Raw genomic sequence first — 13,315 nt, forward strand, 5'->3', positions numbered from 1 at the left:
GGCTCTTTCCACTGAGCCATGCTGTTTGTTAAGAGCTTACTATGCTCTAAGCGCTGGGGTAGATACAAGGTAATCAGGTTGTCCTGTATGGGGCTCACAGTCTAAATCCCCGTTTTGCGGATGAAGTCACTGAGGCACAGAGAAGAATAATGATATTTCTTAAGCGCTTACTATGCTCTAAGCGCTGGGGTAGATACAAGGTAATCAGGTTGTCCCACGTGGGGCTCTCAGTCTTAATCCCCATGTTCATTGAGGAATGGAGAAGTCAAGTGACTTGCCCAAAGTCACGTAGCGGACAAGTGGCAGCTGTGGGATTAGAACCCACGACCTCTGACTCCCAAGCCCGGGCTCTTGCCACTAAGCCACGCTAGATCTCACAGCAGATAACGTGGTCCTTTGACTCCTGAACTTGTGCTCTTTCCACTAGGGAACACTGCTTTTCCCAAGCGCTTAATACGGTGCTCTGAATATAGTAAGCGCTCAACAAATCGATCACAGCAGGAGAAGATGAAATGAAAGATTAGTGAGTGAGACAGGAGGGAAGCGGGAACAAACGAACTGACTGCACAAGAGCCCCCAGATTTAATCCTCAATCGAGGGGAATCGAAAAGGCCTTCAAAAGGAAGAAAGAAGGAAACATTTCTAAAAATTAAATAGCAAATCATAGGCAAAAACTACCAATGAACTCAAGGGAAGAGTTGTAGTTCCTAGAAAGAATTCAACAGTGACAGAAAGATGGTATCGAAATAATTTTTTTAAAAGTTACAAAGTATCTTGGGAAAGGGACCAATTAAAAAGAGAATAGACCTAGTAAGAAAACTGAAAACAAAGACTAGTGAAAAATTGCAAAAGTAATTTTTTTTTTAATTCCTCCACCCCTTCCCCAGTCCTATATAGGCTGAACTTGACCTTGAGACACAACTGGGTCCTTGAAGTCCATGACTTAAATTGGAACAAATATTCTTAAAGGAATTATGTTAAAAAATGAGGAATTGGTTCATGAACCAACTCTGGATTCCTAATTTCACTAAAATTAGCCCAGATTGTGTACTCAGTCAGTTATAGAGGGGTACTATAACTACATTAATTTACGGAGTCAGAGAGGTTCCAAGATCAGATAACTGACTTCAGAAGTGAAATGGACATATCGAGCTTCCTGGTGACTCCACATGGCAATCAGGTAATCCCTTGTTTCAGACTTCTCCCACTCTTTCCCCCTACTTACCCTCTTTACATTTTCCACCTTTTTCTTCCTTTCCCCCACCTCCCCCACAAAGCTGTCTTTTGAAATTGCTTTCCTATTTTCCCATGGTTACCATGAGCCTCCGGTTACTCCACACCACCCACATTCCTGGAACTCATGCCATAAAGGAAACTAGTGTTGGAGGGTTAAAACTGATAATAATAATAATGATGATAGTATTTAAGCACTTACTGTGTGCCAAGCACTGTTCTAAACACTGGAGTAAATACAAGGTAATCAGATAGTCCCATGTGGGGCTCACAGTCTTAATCCCCATTTTACAGATGAGTTAACCGAGGCACAGAGAAGTTAATAATGTTGGTATTTGTTAAGCGCTTACTATGTGCCGAGCACTGTTCTAAGTGCTGGGGTAGATACAGGGTCATCAGGTTGTCCCACGTGAGGCTCACAGTCTTAATCCCCATTTTACAGATGAAGGAATTAAGGCCCAGAGAAGTTAAGTGACTTGCCCACAGTCACACAGCTGACATGGCAGAGCGGGGATTCAAACTCATGACCTCTGACTCCCAAGCCCGGGCTCTTGCCACGGAAACATGCTGCTTCAAGTGACCTTCGGAATTTCAGGAAGTTAAGTGACCTTCCCAAGGTCACCCAGCAGTCAAGTGGCAGAGCCGGGATTAGAACCCACGTCCTCAGTCTCAGAAGCCCGTGCTCTTACCACTAGCCCATGCTGCTGGTTGTAAAGCCAAAGCTAAGTGTGGATCTAGTAATTTAGCTGCCATTCATCTTAATTGGCAACTTCTTAAATTGTGAACTACCTGTATTTCAGGTTTTCAGTACAGATTTAATGGAGAGAAAATCATGAGTCGCGAATCATCCAGCAAAAAATCCCAAACATGTCAATTTTCCCTTAATGGTAAATCCAGAGTTCCACAACAAAATATGAGAACAATTTTCCCACCAAAATTGAAGTGTGCAAGACAAAGCTAAGAGAATTGAAGGCTCAATTTGCTCCCAGAGCCTGCTTTAGCTTTTTAGCATTCTTAGGAAAGCTGGCATTCTGAGAAAGAAAGCGGGAAAGGTTAAAAGGGGAAATTACTTCTCCAGTAAGGTGATTAGATTTTCCGGAGGGCTTTAAGTGGGAAAGAGCTGGCAACCTCCCCTACCCTCTCCCACTCAGCCGCAGCTTTTTTGCCAGGGTTGCTTGCCCACTCCTGGCTACTCCTCACACGGTCCCCTGGCCGCAGCAATTCTGCAGGGCCAGGAGCTGGTAGCGACTGCACTTTAGCCACCACCAAAACTGGCCTTCATGGTCATAAACAGATGTGGGAAGATAGGATATTTCAGTGTCCAAGTTTACTGAAAGCTCCAAGGAAACATTCCAGCCCTGGTGGACAAGACAGCTTTGGCAGCAAATCTTTTGCAAGCCCAACTGCAACCTCTAATTAACTCTCCTCCCCTCTTCAAAGCCCTACTGAGAGCTCACCTCCTCCAGGAGGCCTTCCTAGAGTGAGCCCTCCCTTTCCCTCTGCTCCTCCTCCCCTCCCCATTCCCCCGACTCCCTCCCTCTGCTCTTCCCCCTTCCCCTCCCCACAGCACTTGTGCATATTTGTATATATTATTACATTAATGATGTGTATATATGATTCTATTTATCTTGATGGTATTTACACGTGACTACTTGTTTTGTTTTGTTGTCTGTCTCCCCTATTTAGACTGTGAGCCTGTCGTTGGGCAGGGATGGTCTCTATCTGTTGCCCAATTGTACATTTCAAGCCCTTAGTGCAGTGCTCTGCACATAGTAAGCGCTCAATAAATACGATTGAATGAGTGAATGAACGAACCTCCAAATCTGAGGGATTCTATTGGGCTTCTCCAGCTGCCTCTCAGGGTGCAAGACAGAATCACAAAACAGGGGCAATCTTGTTTAGAGCAGAACTTCTGGTCACCTATATAAACTAGAATTACCCTTCCCAAAGTGGAGGTCCTTGTCACCCGAAGCATGGCTTAAAGGTTAAAGAGATGTGAGGGTCTGGCAGTATGGAGCAATTGTGAGTTTATTCCAGAAAATTGTATATATTTGTCCTTTATATTTGAAGGGCATCACTGATGGTGAAGCAGCGTGGCTCACTGGAAAGAGCACGGGCTTTGGAGTCAGAGGTCATGGGTTCGAACCCCGGCTCTACCACTTGTCAGCTGTGTGACTTTGGGCAAGTCACTTAACTTCTCGGTGCCTCAGTTACCTCATCTGTAAAATGGGGATTAAGACTGTGAGCCCCACGTGGGACAACCTGATTCCCCTGTGTCTACCCCGGCGCTTAGAACAGTGCTCGTCACATAGTAAGCGCTTAACAAATACCAACATTATTATTATTATTATTATGGTGAAAATTGTGTGTGTATGTGTCTGTAAAGGCCAAGGTGGAACCCACAGTTCCAGTCACAGTGTACAAACAAAAACGTTACCCCTTGTTGTCAGAACATACCGCGTTACTAAGACCTGTAATTGTCTTCACACAGGGAATGAAAATTGATACAGGTCAATGACAGAAATTATATGCTTTTTCAGAATGGTTGAAGTATAGAATTTCATGTGAATTTTATCCAGTAAATATATCATTATTCTTACATTTCAATGGTGTTCTTCATTCTAACAATTTCCCATTATTCTATCTGGTACTCTGTTGTATTGTACTCTCTCAAGCATTTAGTACAGTGTTCTGCACATAGCACTCACTAAATACCATTGATGTATTGATGTAAATCACTTAACTCCTCTGTTAAAATGGGGTTAAGACTGTGAGCCCCATGTGGGATGTGGACTGTCCAACCTGATTAGTTTGTATCTACCCCAGTGCTTAGCACAGTGCCTGGCACATAGCAAGTGTTTAACAAATACCATTAAAAAAACACCCAGAAACAGCGGCTTTTTCAAATTGGCAGCACTAGACAACAATTCAGTTGACCTATCCACTTATAATACAAGCCCTGAGAATTCAAAAGCAGTTAAAAAAGGTTCCTTCCAACCCGTCATGTGTAAGCTAAATATAAGGCATTTTCAGACTAGAGGCATGATAAACCTTTGTTTTCTGAGGCAGGAAATTTAGTTTATTCATTTCAAAACTGATTTCAATTATTGAGGAAATTTGTTCAAATATGCTGTTACACAGTGATTAGTAAATGGGTGAAGATCTAAATGTGAACTCGGGCATTTAAATGAGTGTGTTTTAACTCCAGTTTGATGAGTCCACAGAAGAACTGAATGTGAACTCTGAGACATAAATAAACGAGCGTGATTTCATTCCAATTTGAAGAGTGTATAAACGCTATGCACGAGTACCTAAATGGCATTTTAAAATTTGCTAAGCAAGAATTTCTCACTGAAACTAGGTGGAACTAAATTCTCTCAGGAGTTTCCTCGGGTTATGCTCCAGGCCCATACAGCACAGTCATCATCACCACTGCCCTCTCCTCCTTCCCCTTCTCTCTTCATCCTTTTCTCCCTAACTGATTTCCCCCCTCAATCGCTCAGTAGTATCTACTGAGCGCTACTGTGTTCAGAGCACTGTTCTAAGCACTTAGGAGAGTACAACAGAATTAGCAGACATGCTCCCTGCTCATAATGAGTTTACAGTCTCTGCTTCTCCCACATTTTTCTATCCTCCTATCTGCCCCCACCCATTTGGCCCAACCTCATCCTACTTTGGGAGACGAGAAATCATCACTTCAATATATAAGCATCAATAAAAATAACAGTCCCAACTGAGTAAATAACTACTCAAAAGCTGATATGTAAGCTCCTTTTAGGCAGGGAACACGTCTGCCAACTCTGTTACATTGTACTCTCCCAAGATCAGACTACAGTGCTCTGCACAAAGCAAGTGCTCAAATACAGTTGATTGATTTGCTGAGGTTTGTGGGGGGTGAGATGACCGTGGTTTATTGAAGATTGCATGGAGAATATTTTTTGAGAGAATTTGAACAGAGAGGAGGCGGGTGGGCAGAGAAGAGAGAGGAGAGCATTTCAGAGGAGAATGATATGAGCAATGATATGATATGCTATGATAGGAAAATGTTTGGGCATAGGAAAGTCGACTCCAGAGGCTAGCTTGGAGAAGTTACAATGTAAGATAAGTTGTAGGGAGAAGAGGGGGAATGAGTTAAAGAGACAGCCAAAGACCAGGAGTTTCTGCTTGTTGTGAAAAGGAATGGAAAGCCACTGAAGGCTTTTGAGAAGTGGAGAGAAGTGTTCAGAACAACTTTTTAGAAAAAATGATTGAGACAGTAGAGTGAAGTCTGAACTGGAGAGGAGTGGGCTGGGGACAGAGAGATCAGGGAAGAGGCTGATGTAGTAGTCGAGCTGGGATATAATGAGCATCTGAACCAGGGTGGTGGCAGTTTGGTTGGAGAGAAAGGGGTGGGTCTGAATTTGGGAATCTAATTGATGTTTTATAAAATTGACTTTGAGCAATTATTTATAGGTTAAGCTGAAGAAGAGAGAGATTGGAGACAGGAAGACCAACAAGGAGATTGTTGCAACTGGGAGGAAGTCCAGAGGCTTTAAACTGTAGAAGGTGAGACCACAGACCCAGACCTCCATTCTGCCTCCAAATGGTGCTCAGGTGACATCGTGTTAGTCTGTGTTCCTGGTGCGATGCATATGTCTCCAAATGCACCTCTGTTTTCAGTATTTTTGAGTGCCGTCGGAGTCGTGTGTTTGCACCCGTTTGACCTGAAAAGTCTGAATAGTGTTTCAAAATTGCCCTGCCAAACCTAGTCTAGCTGTGACAAAGACAATAATTGACCGAATGGCATAAAGATGGTCATTTGCATACCGATGGCTCAATGCCACTGCCTGGCTTAAAGAAGAAAAAACAAGGTAAGGGCAAGGAAAACATAAACTACCTATGATGGACAGGAACTGAGGGACTTTTTACACTTTCATTCATTCATTCATTCAATAGTATTTATTGAGCGCTTACTATGTGCAGAGCACTGTACTAAGCGCTTGGGATGAACAAGTCAGCAACAGATAGAGACAGTCCCTGCCGTTTGACGGGCTTACAGTCTAATCGGGGGAGACGGACAGACAAGAACAATGGCAATAAATAGAGTCAAGGGGAAGAACATCTCGTAAAAACAATGGCAACTAAATAGAATCAAGGCGATGTACAATTCATTAACAAGATAAATAGGATAACGAAAATATATACAGTTGAGCGGACGAGTACAGTGCTGTGGGGATGGGAAGGGAGAGGTGGAGGAGCAGAGGGAAAAGGGGAAAAAGAGGGTTAAGCTGCGGAGAGGTAAAGGGGGGATGGCAGAGGGAGTAGAGGGAGAAGAATAAAGTATACAGTACGTTTTCATTTCCCTTTTTGAAGAGGGAAAGAGAATCAGTTTGGCGGAGGTGAGGAGGGAGGGCGTTCCGGGACCGCGGGAGGACGTGACCCAGGGGTCGACGGCGGGATAGGCGAGACCGAGGGACGGTGAGGAGGTGGGCGGCAGAGGAGCGGAGCGTGCGGGGTGGGCGGTAGAAAGAGAGAAGGGAGGAGAGGTAGGAAGGGGCAAGGTGATGGAGAGCCTCGAAGCCTAGAGTGAGGAGTTTTTGTTTGGAGCGGAGGTCGATAGGCAACCACTGGAGTTGTTTAAGAAGGGGAGTGACATGCCCAGATCATTTCTGCAGGAAGATGAGCCGGGCAGTGGAGTGAAGAATAGACCGGAGCGGGGCGAGAGAGGAGGAAGGGAGGTCAGAGAGAAGGCCGACACAGTAGTCTAGCCGGGATATAACGAGAGCCCGTAACAGTAAGGTAGCCGTTTGGGTGGAGAGGAAAGGGCGGATCTTGGCGATATTGTAGAGGTGAAACCGGCAGGTCTCGGTAATGGATAGGATGCGTGGGGTGAACGAGAGAGACGAGTCGAGGATGACACCGAGATTGCGGGCCTGAGAGACGGGAAGGATGGTCGTGCCATCGACGGTGATAGAGAAGTCTGGGAGAGGACCGGGTTTGGGAGGGAAGATGAGGAGCTCAGTCTCGCTCATGTTGAGTTTTAGGTGGCGGGCCGACATCCAGGTGGAGACGTCCCGGAGGCGGGAGGAGATGCGAGCCCGAAGGGAGGGGGAGAGGACAGGGGCGGAGATGTAGATCTGCGTGTCATCTGCGTAGAGATGGTAGTCAAAGCCGTGAGAGCAAATGAGTTCACCGAGGGAGTGAGTGTAAATGGAGAACGGAAGAGGGCCGAGAACTGACCCTTGAGGAACTCCAACAGTTAAAGGATGGGAGGAGGAGGAGGCTCCAGCGAAGGAGACCGAGAATGACCGGCCAGAGAGGTAAGAGGAGAACCAGGAGAGGACAGAGTCCGTGAAGCCGAGGTGAGATAAGGTATGGAGGAGGAGGGGATGGTCGACAGTGTCAAAGGCAGCAGAGAGGTCAAGGAGGATCAGAATGGAGTAGGAGCCATTGGATTTGGCAAGAAGGAGGTCATGGGTGACCTTAGAGAGAGCAGTCTCGGTAGAGTGGAGGGGACGGAAGCCAGATTGGAGGGGGTCTAGGAGAGAATGGGAGTTAAGGAATTCTAAGCATCGATTTTACACCAGAGTAGGGTGCCAGGAGAGCAAACTGCCGACGCTGTCCATTTTCAAAGAGCTGAAGAAAGCCACAGCTTGAGGAAAAGAATGTTGCCCTGAGAGCAAAAACAGTGACCATGATTTTCATCCTAGCTCAGGGAGTAGGAACATCCTTAACAGGATGCAAGTTTCAGCCCTGAAGTGGTATTTACTCAATCAATCAATCAATCAGTGATACTTATTGAGCACTTACTGTATAGAGAGCACTATACCAAGAGCTAAAGTGTTGAAGTTCCATCCTTAAATTCCACCCTCCCCGATGCCCTGAACAGACACCCTGTTCCTGTCTTCCCACCCTTTCTTGAAATAAGAACTGTGTTGAGCTGCTGCTTTGTGGGGCAGGATAGGGAGGAGGGGCAGTTTATTTGGGTATGGCTTGATGATGGTGGTGATGATTTTGATGATGTTGATATGTCCATTATTTTCCTCTCCCTGCCACTTGCCATGGCCAATGCCATGGTGGCATAAATTTCACTGGAGGAGAGGCACTCCCTAAGGTAAAGGGTGCAGAGCAATTGCCTCAATTGGCCTTACCCGAGGGACAGCCAGGCTAAGTGGGTTTATATTGTCACAGTTTGGAAAGCTATGAAATTAGCTCAGGTCATTAAATTCAGAAGCAAGGGCTAAATAATTTAGTGCACAGAGTACCCTGCTTTTGGTCTACAAAAAAATACAAAGAAATTTTTTTTCCCAGCCCTCCTGGCCTTTAGAGGTTTTCTGTTTTTACCCTACTCTGAGGTTTAATGTCTTTCAGTTGGGACACCGAAAGACTGGTACAAATTTAAAAAAAAAATGGTTGGATAAGAAAAGTTAGTTGGACATGAAAAATTACCCATCAAAGGTGTTTTTTGCTTGAGCAGTGATACCCTTTTCGAGGTGCTTTTCATGGGCAATGGGAAAATAAGTAAGAAACAGGAAGTCCAGTACATAAAAGGCTGAAGGGGTCAAGAAGAAAGATGACCAAGGAATAGATTTCCATTTTAAAGATATATTAAAGAAAGAAGTAGGATTTGGTGGCGGCCTGTATGTAGGGACTTCTTAAAGGTTAATTATGACAGGATAGTTAATTATTAACATGTTAAATGGCGTGTACTGTTATTACATGGTAATGCATTTGTAATGAGATGTTAAAATACAAATTATGTAAATTTGCATTAATTGAATAACTGATTGGCAATCGGGGTACCAAGAGTTATTGTACTAAAGGAATTGCTGAGATAAGACTGACTCATTATTGAAAATAAGAAATTTGACAATAGAAATGGTTATCTCCTTATAACATTGAGGAGGGACACCCAAACTACATCCACGCAGAAGCCAAATTACCCCTGCATAGGCCCCAAATTGTAGCATGAACTTCTGACAGGTTTCTCTGTGCATTCTTGAAACACCTGAGCACATGAGATTTCCCAGAAATGGATGGATATGTTTCTCTGGAAGAGATTGTTTGCACAGCTTTTAAAAATGTGCTCGGAAAGCTGATGTGAATGTTGAGAAAGAAGCCTGGTGAACACTGAACAATTCAGGGTTCAGAGCTGGTTAGAGGCGTAGGCAAAATGGGCAATTAATCTGAACCACTGATCCTCAAGGGACTGACATTATGAGGAAAAGTTGGCGCCAGGACCCATGTAAGGAAAAAGCTTTAGGCTCATAATTTGGGGGTGGTTTAAGGAGCAGAACTACTGCCCAGAAAGCCATTTTGGTCCATAAACCCCTCTCCACTCTGTCAGAAGTAACTCTGGTTGAAAGTGGACTCTGTGCAAATCTCTAACACTGACCCTGTCAAGGTTTTTCAAAAAACACTTTCAAAAATGAAACTTCCCATGTGTTTTTAATGGTCCAATTCTGGTAGGAAAACGTATAAGTGAACCCAACTCTGGCTGAAAGGGAATTTTGCGAAGCCCTGCACCAGGCATTCAGATGATGCTTTTGGCGGTGAAGCTATGTGTGTCTAAGTGTGTGCAGGGGGAGAATTAAATTTGCCTTTATTAATTGGCTATCATTTCATTGGTCCTATGCAAACTGGACTTGGAGTTTCTGCTCCCAAGCAACTTAGTAATTTGAAACAAAAATCAAGTGCCCACTAACATATTGAGAAATGAAAGGGAGAAATGCTAAAACCTAGAAACCAACCTTTCTACAACCATTTCAGGGGACAACCCTTCCTGAATAAAGTATACAGTACGTTTTCATATCTGGGAAGAGAAAGGTCATGGTTTTCCTCAGATACCTCTATTATCAGTCAATCAGTCCATCAGTGGTATTTATTGAGAGCTTATTATGTGCAGAATACTATACTGAGTAGTTGGGAAAGTAACAGTACAACAGAATTAGCAGACCCGTTCCCTGCCCATAACGAACTTACTGTATTATCCAACTTCTCAGGCAGCTGTGGAGCTGTTTGTTTTCTTAGGAATCAGTCATTTTGAGAAGTCAGCAGGTAGGAAAGTGAGGATTTGCTAATTAGAAAATGGATTGTTCCATTCCCCATGCTGAGCATTGTAACTAATGGTTTATTCTGACTTTCCACAGTATTATTATAGAATCAGAATGGCAATTTCTATTTGCCTTGATGTTCACACATAGCGAGATCGCTTTCCTTTTGTCTCCCCCAGGGAGTTTCATATCCATGATCATAAGTCTTTGGTCTTCAACCATCCACCTGCTGTGCGTTATTTTTACTCTTTGAAAACTGCTGCAGTTTTAAAATCTGAAATCTTCCATCTTCAGAGCACCGTCTGCCATACCCAGATCAAAAATCGTGGTTTTTGAAAGTGTAGTTTCCTCGCAGAGGTCATAGGTTTTGGGGCCATCCATGAAGTAGAAGCAGCAGGCAACCACTTATTACCTGTGCTAGCCATGTAACAGTGTACATCCACACCATTCCCGCATCACCACCGTTTTCCCTTTGGCAGGCACCTGAAGTCTGGGAAAAAAAAAAGACAACAAAAAAAAACAAATTGTGGTAAATAGCAGGCAAGCCCCAAGTCAATGCTGACAATTAAACAGTGCTTCTTATTAAAGTAAAATCACCCTGATATCATCCATTCCCCGCATTCTTCCAAGGACAGTTATCCGGGACTATTTCAAATGGAAATTTTGTGAGCATGCTCCTTTGTATGCTTCTTTGTTGCACTGCCGTATGGCAGCAGCAAGAAGCTCTTACTGAAAGGAGCTGTGTTATTACATGCAGGTTCACTGAAAACCTTCTTCTTCTATCCAGTTTTAACTCTACATTTTTCTTGAAGGGTAGACTTCCCTCAAGTACCTTGTGGAAAGACTCAAGTGGCCATCACAGAGAGGAAGAAAAAAATGTGTGGCATTCACGGTCAGGAAAACAAAACGTGTTTTAGGCTTTGAATAACGTTCTCTTACTGCAGTTAAAGTTTTTTGCGTTTTCTAATGATGCGCTTGATGTTCAATAACGTGATAGCCATCAATAGGCTGCATGATACAGTAGATAAATGGACAACATCATGGCCAATCATTTACAATAAATTCCTTTAATTTTTTGGACATTAATTAGCAGATTGAAGATAATTGGATCGATTGCTGCTCTATAAAATGACTATAGCTACATGGCGGTATCACCTGCAATCAACAATACAAGCTTCCGTGGGCTAAGAATATCTTTCTCTTACTCCCTTGCAAGGAGATCCGGGTTCAATTTCAGATTCCTCTCTCATTTGGAGGCCCACAGGGAACCCCAATAAGCTGCAGGGCTCAGCTTCTGCAGAACAGAAAGGAATTATTCACAATGCGTGATAATGCTCTCTTCAGTCAGTTAAAGAACATGTCCGAGAGTCCGAAGAGATTCCTGGCTAGCTTCCAGGATTAGAGGATGTTTGTCTTTCCTTATGATAGGGCCGGACAGGGAAGATGGAGTAGGGATGGAAGGAGAGATATATTCTAAGGCAGATCAGAGAGGAATGGATGAGTAACAGAACTCTTGAACCTCAGTTTGCATTTACACAGCATTGTGCTTATAAAACAGTGGCCTGATCATCCCTTCCCCCTCACCCTTTTTATTGTTTCCTTAGGTCAGGTTTATACCCAAGTGAAAGAGCAAATAGCTTCCCAGCTGCTATCCAATGAGCTTTGTTTTGCTACCTCAGAACTGGCATAAAAATTGCTCTCCGGGGAGCATACCAGCAGCTATGTGAACAGCAGAACTGCATTTTATATGCAGATTTAGGTTCCATCCCCACAATATTCTGGTCACCCCCCTCTTTGGAACAAAGAATTGAGTCCGTCAGAATTGTGATTTAGGTAGAGTGACCCTTCATGGAAATAATCTTCAAATCAATCAATCGATGGTAGTTATTGAATACCTGCTAAATACCAAATACCTTTCTAAGTGCTCCAGAGAGTATGATAGAAACGAAATACCCAGCCCCTGCCCTCAAGGTGTGTAAAATTTGACTTTTTTGAATTATTTCTAGGGTGGAAAGAACCAGGGTACCCATACATAGGGAAGCAGCATGGCTCAGTGGAAAGAACCTGGGCTTCGGAGTCAGAGGTCATGGGTTTGACTCCTGGCTCTGCCACCTGTCGGCTGTGTGACTGTGGGCAAGTCACTTAACTTCTCTGTGCCTCAGTTACCTTATCTGTAAAATGGGGATTAACTGTGAGCCTCACGTGGGACAAGCTGATTACCCTGTATCTACCCCAGCGCTTAGAACAGTACTCTGCACATAGTAAGCGATTAACAAATACCAACATTATTATTATTATTAGAAACAGAAGCAAAATGCCTTATCCCTAAATAAATATCAAGGCTTGCATTCCAGGGTGACAGAAACCACTATTGATATCTCACTGATTCTGTCCCTCTGGTTTCGGTGCACCACTTCATCAGCCCCAGGAGAACATCAGATCCTAGAATCTTGATAGGATTAGTTTATTCTATCTTCTACTGAGGGCATGAGACATTATTTCACAGGACTGGGAATCTAAAGTTTGGTTCAGGAGCTCCCACTCCAAGGACTGTGATCCACATCCCTCCTTTAATCTTATCTTCATTCAAGGAAGAGTTGAGGTGTAATATAAGGAGAGTAAAATTGATGGTTATTATTTAGATATATACACAACTGTACCCTTTGTGATAATCACCTAAGGGTAAAAGTACAAAGTTAGAGTACGTGAAAGATAAAGTGCATAAAAATGTAAAAGCAATTAGCAACATTATATTTTAAACATTCTGTGAGAGCAAGCTAGAGTAAATATGCTCTCTTGTCGCTAATGCTTAATTATCACCACCTAAGGTCAAACCATGGTGAGAGTAGATGTATCTTGGTAATATTCGTGGTAATGAATGTAAATTCTCCAAGGGGGTTTCTGTGGCATCCAGGATACTCTCCTCTCCAGTGGGTTCAGCTGTTCTTCTCAGTGAAAAGAGTTTCTTCTCACAGCAGCAGCAGTGTGCCCTCTCACTGGCACTGACTTTTATTCTTAAAAGTGAACAGCACTGACTTTTATTCTTAGAA

At 43.6% G+C, this 13,315-nt stretch overlaps 1 protein-coding gene across 4 annotated transcripts in view; it reads left to right on the top strand.

Annotated features, from left to right (window-relative positions):
• The first annotated feature begins 468 nt into the window (after positions 1 to 468).
• Positions 469 to 13,315, top strand: part of USP42 (ubiquitin specific peptidase 42) — a 64,560-nt gene continuing 51,713 nt past the window's right edge. For all 4 annotated transcript variants that reach the window (XR_003756764.1, XM_029057419.2, XM_029057422.2 and 1 more), the window contains exons 1-2: positions 469 to 1,180; positions 5,686 to 5,778. The gene's annotated coding sequence lies outside the window, so the exon portion shown is untranslated. The remainder of the gene's footprint in view (positions 1,181 to 5,685; positions 5,779 to 13,315) is intronic.

This window comes from Ornithorhynchus anatinus, chromosome 2, assembly GCF_004115215.2.
Source record: "Ornithorhynchus anatinus isolate Pmale09 chromosome 2, mOrnAna1.pri.v4, whole genome shotgun sequence".
Taxonomy (NCBI): domain Eukaryota; kingdom Metazoa; phylum Chordata; class Mammalia; order Monotremata; family Ornithorhynchidae; genus Ornithorhynchus; species Ornithorhynchus anatinus.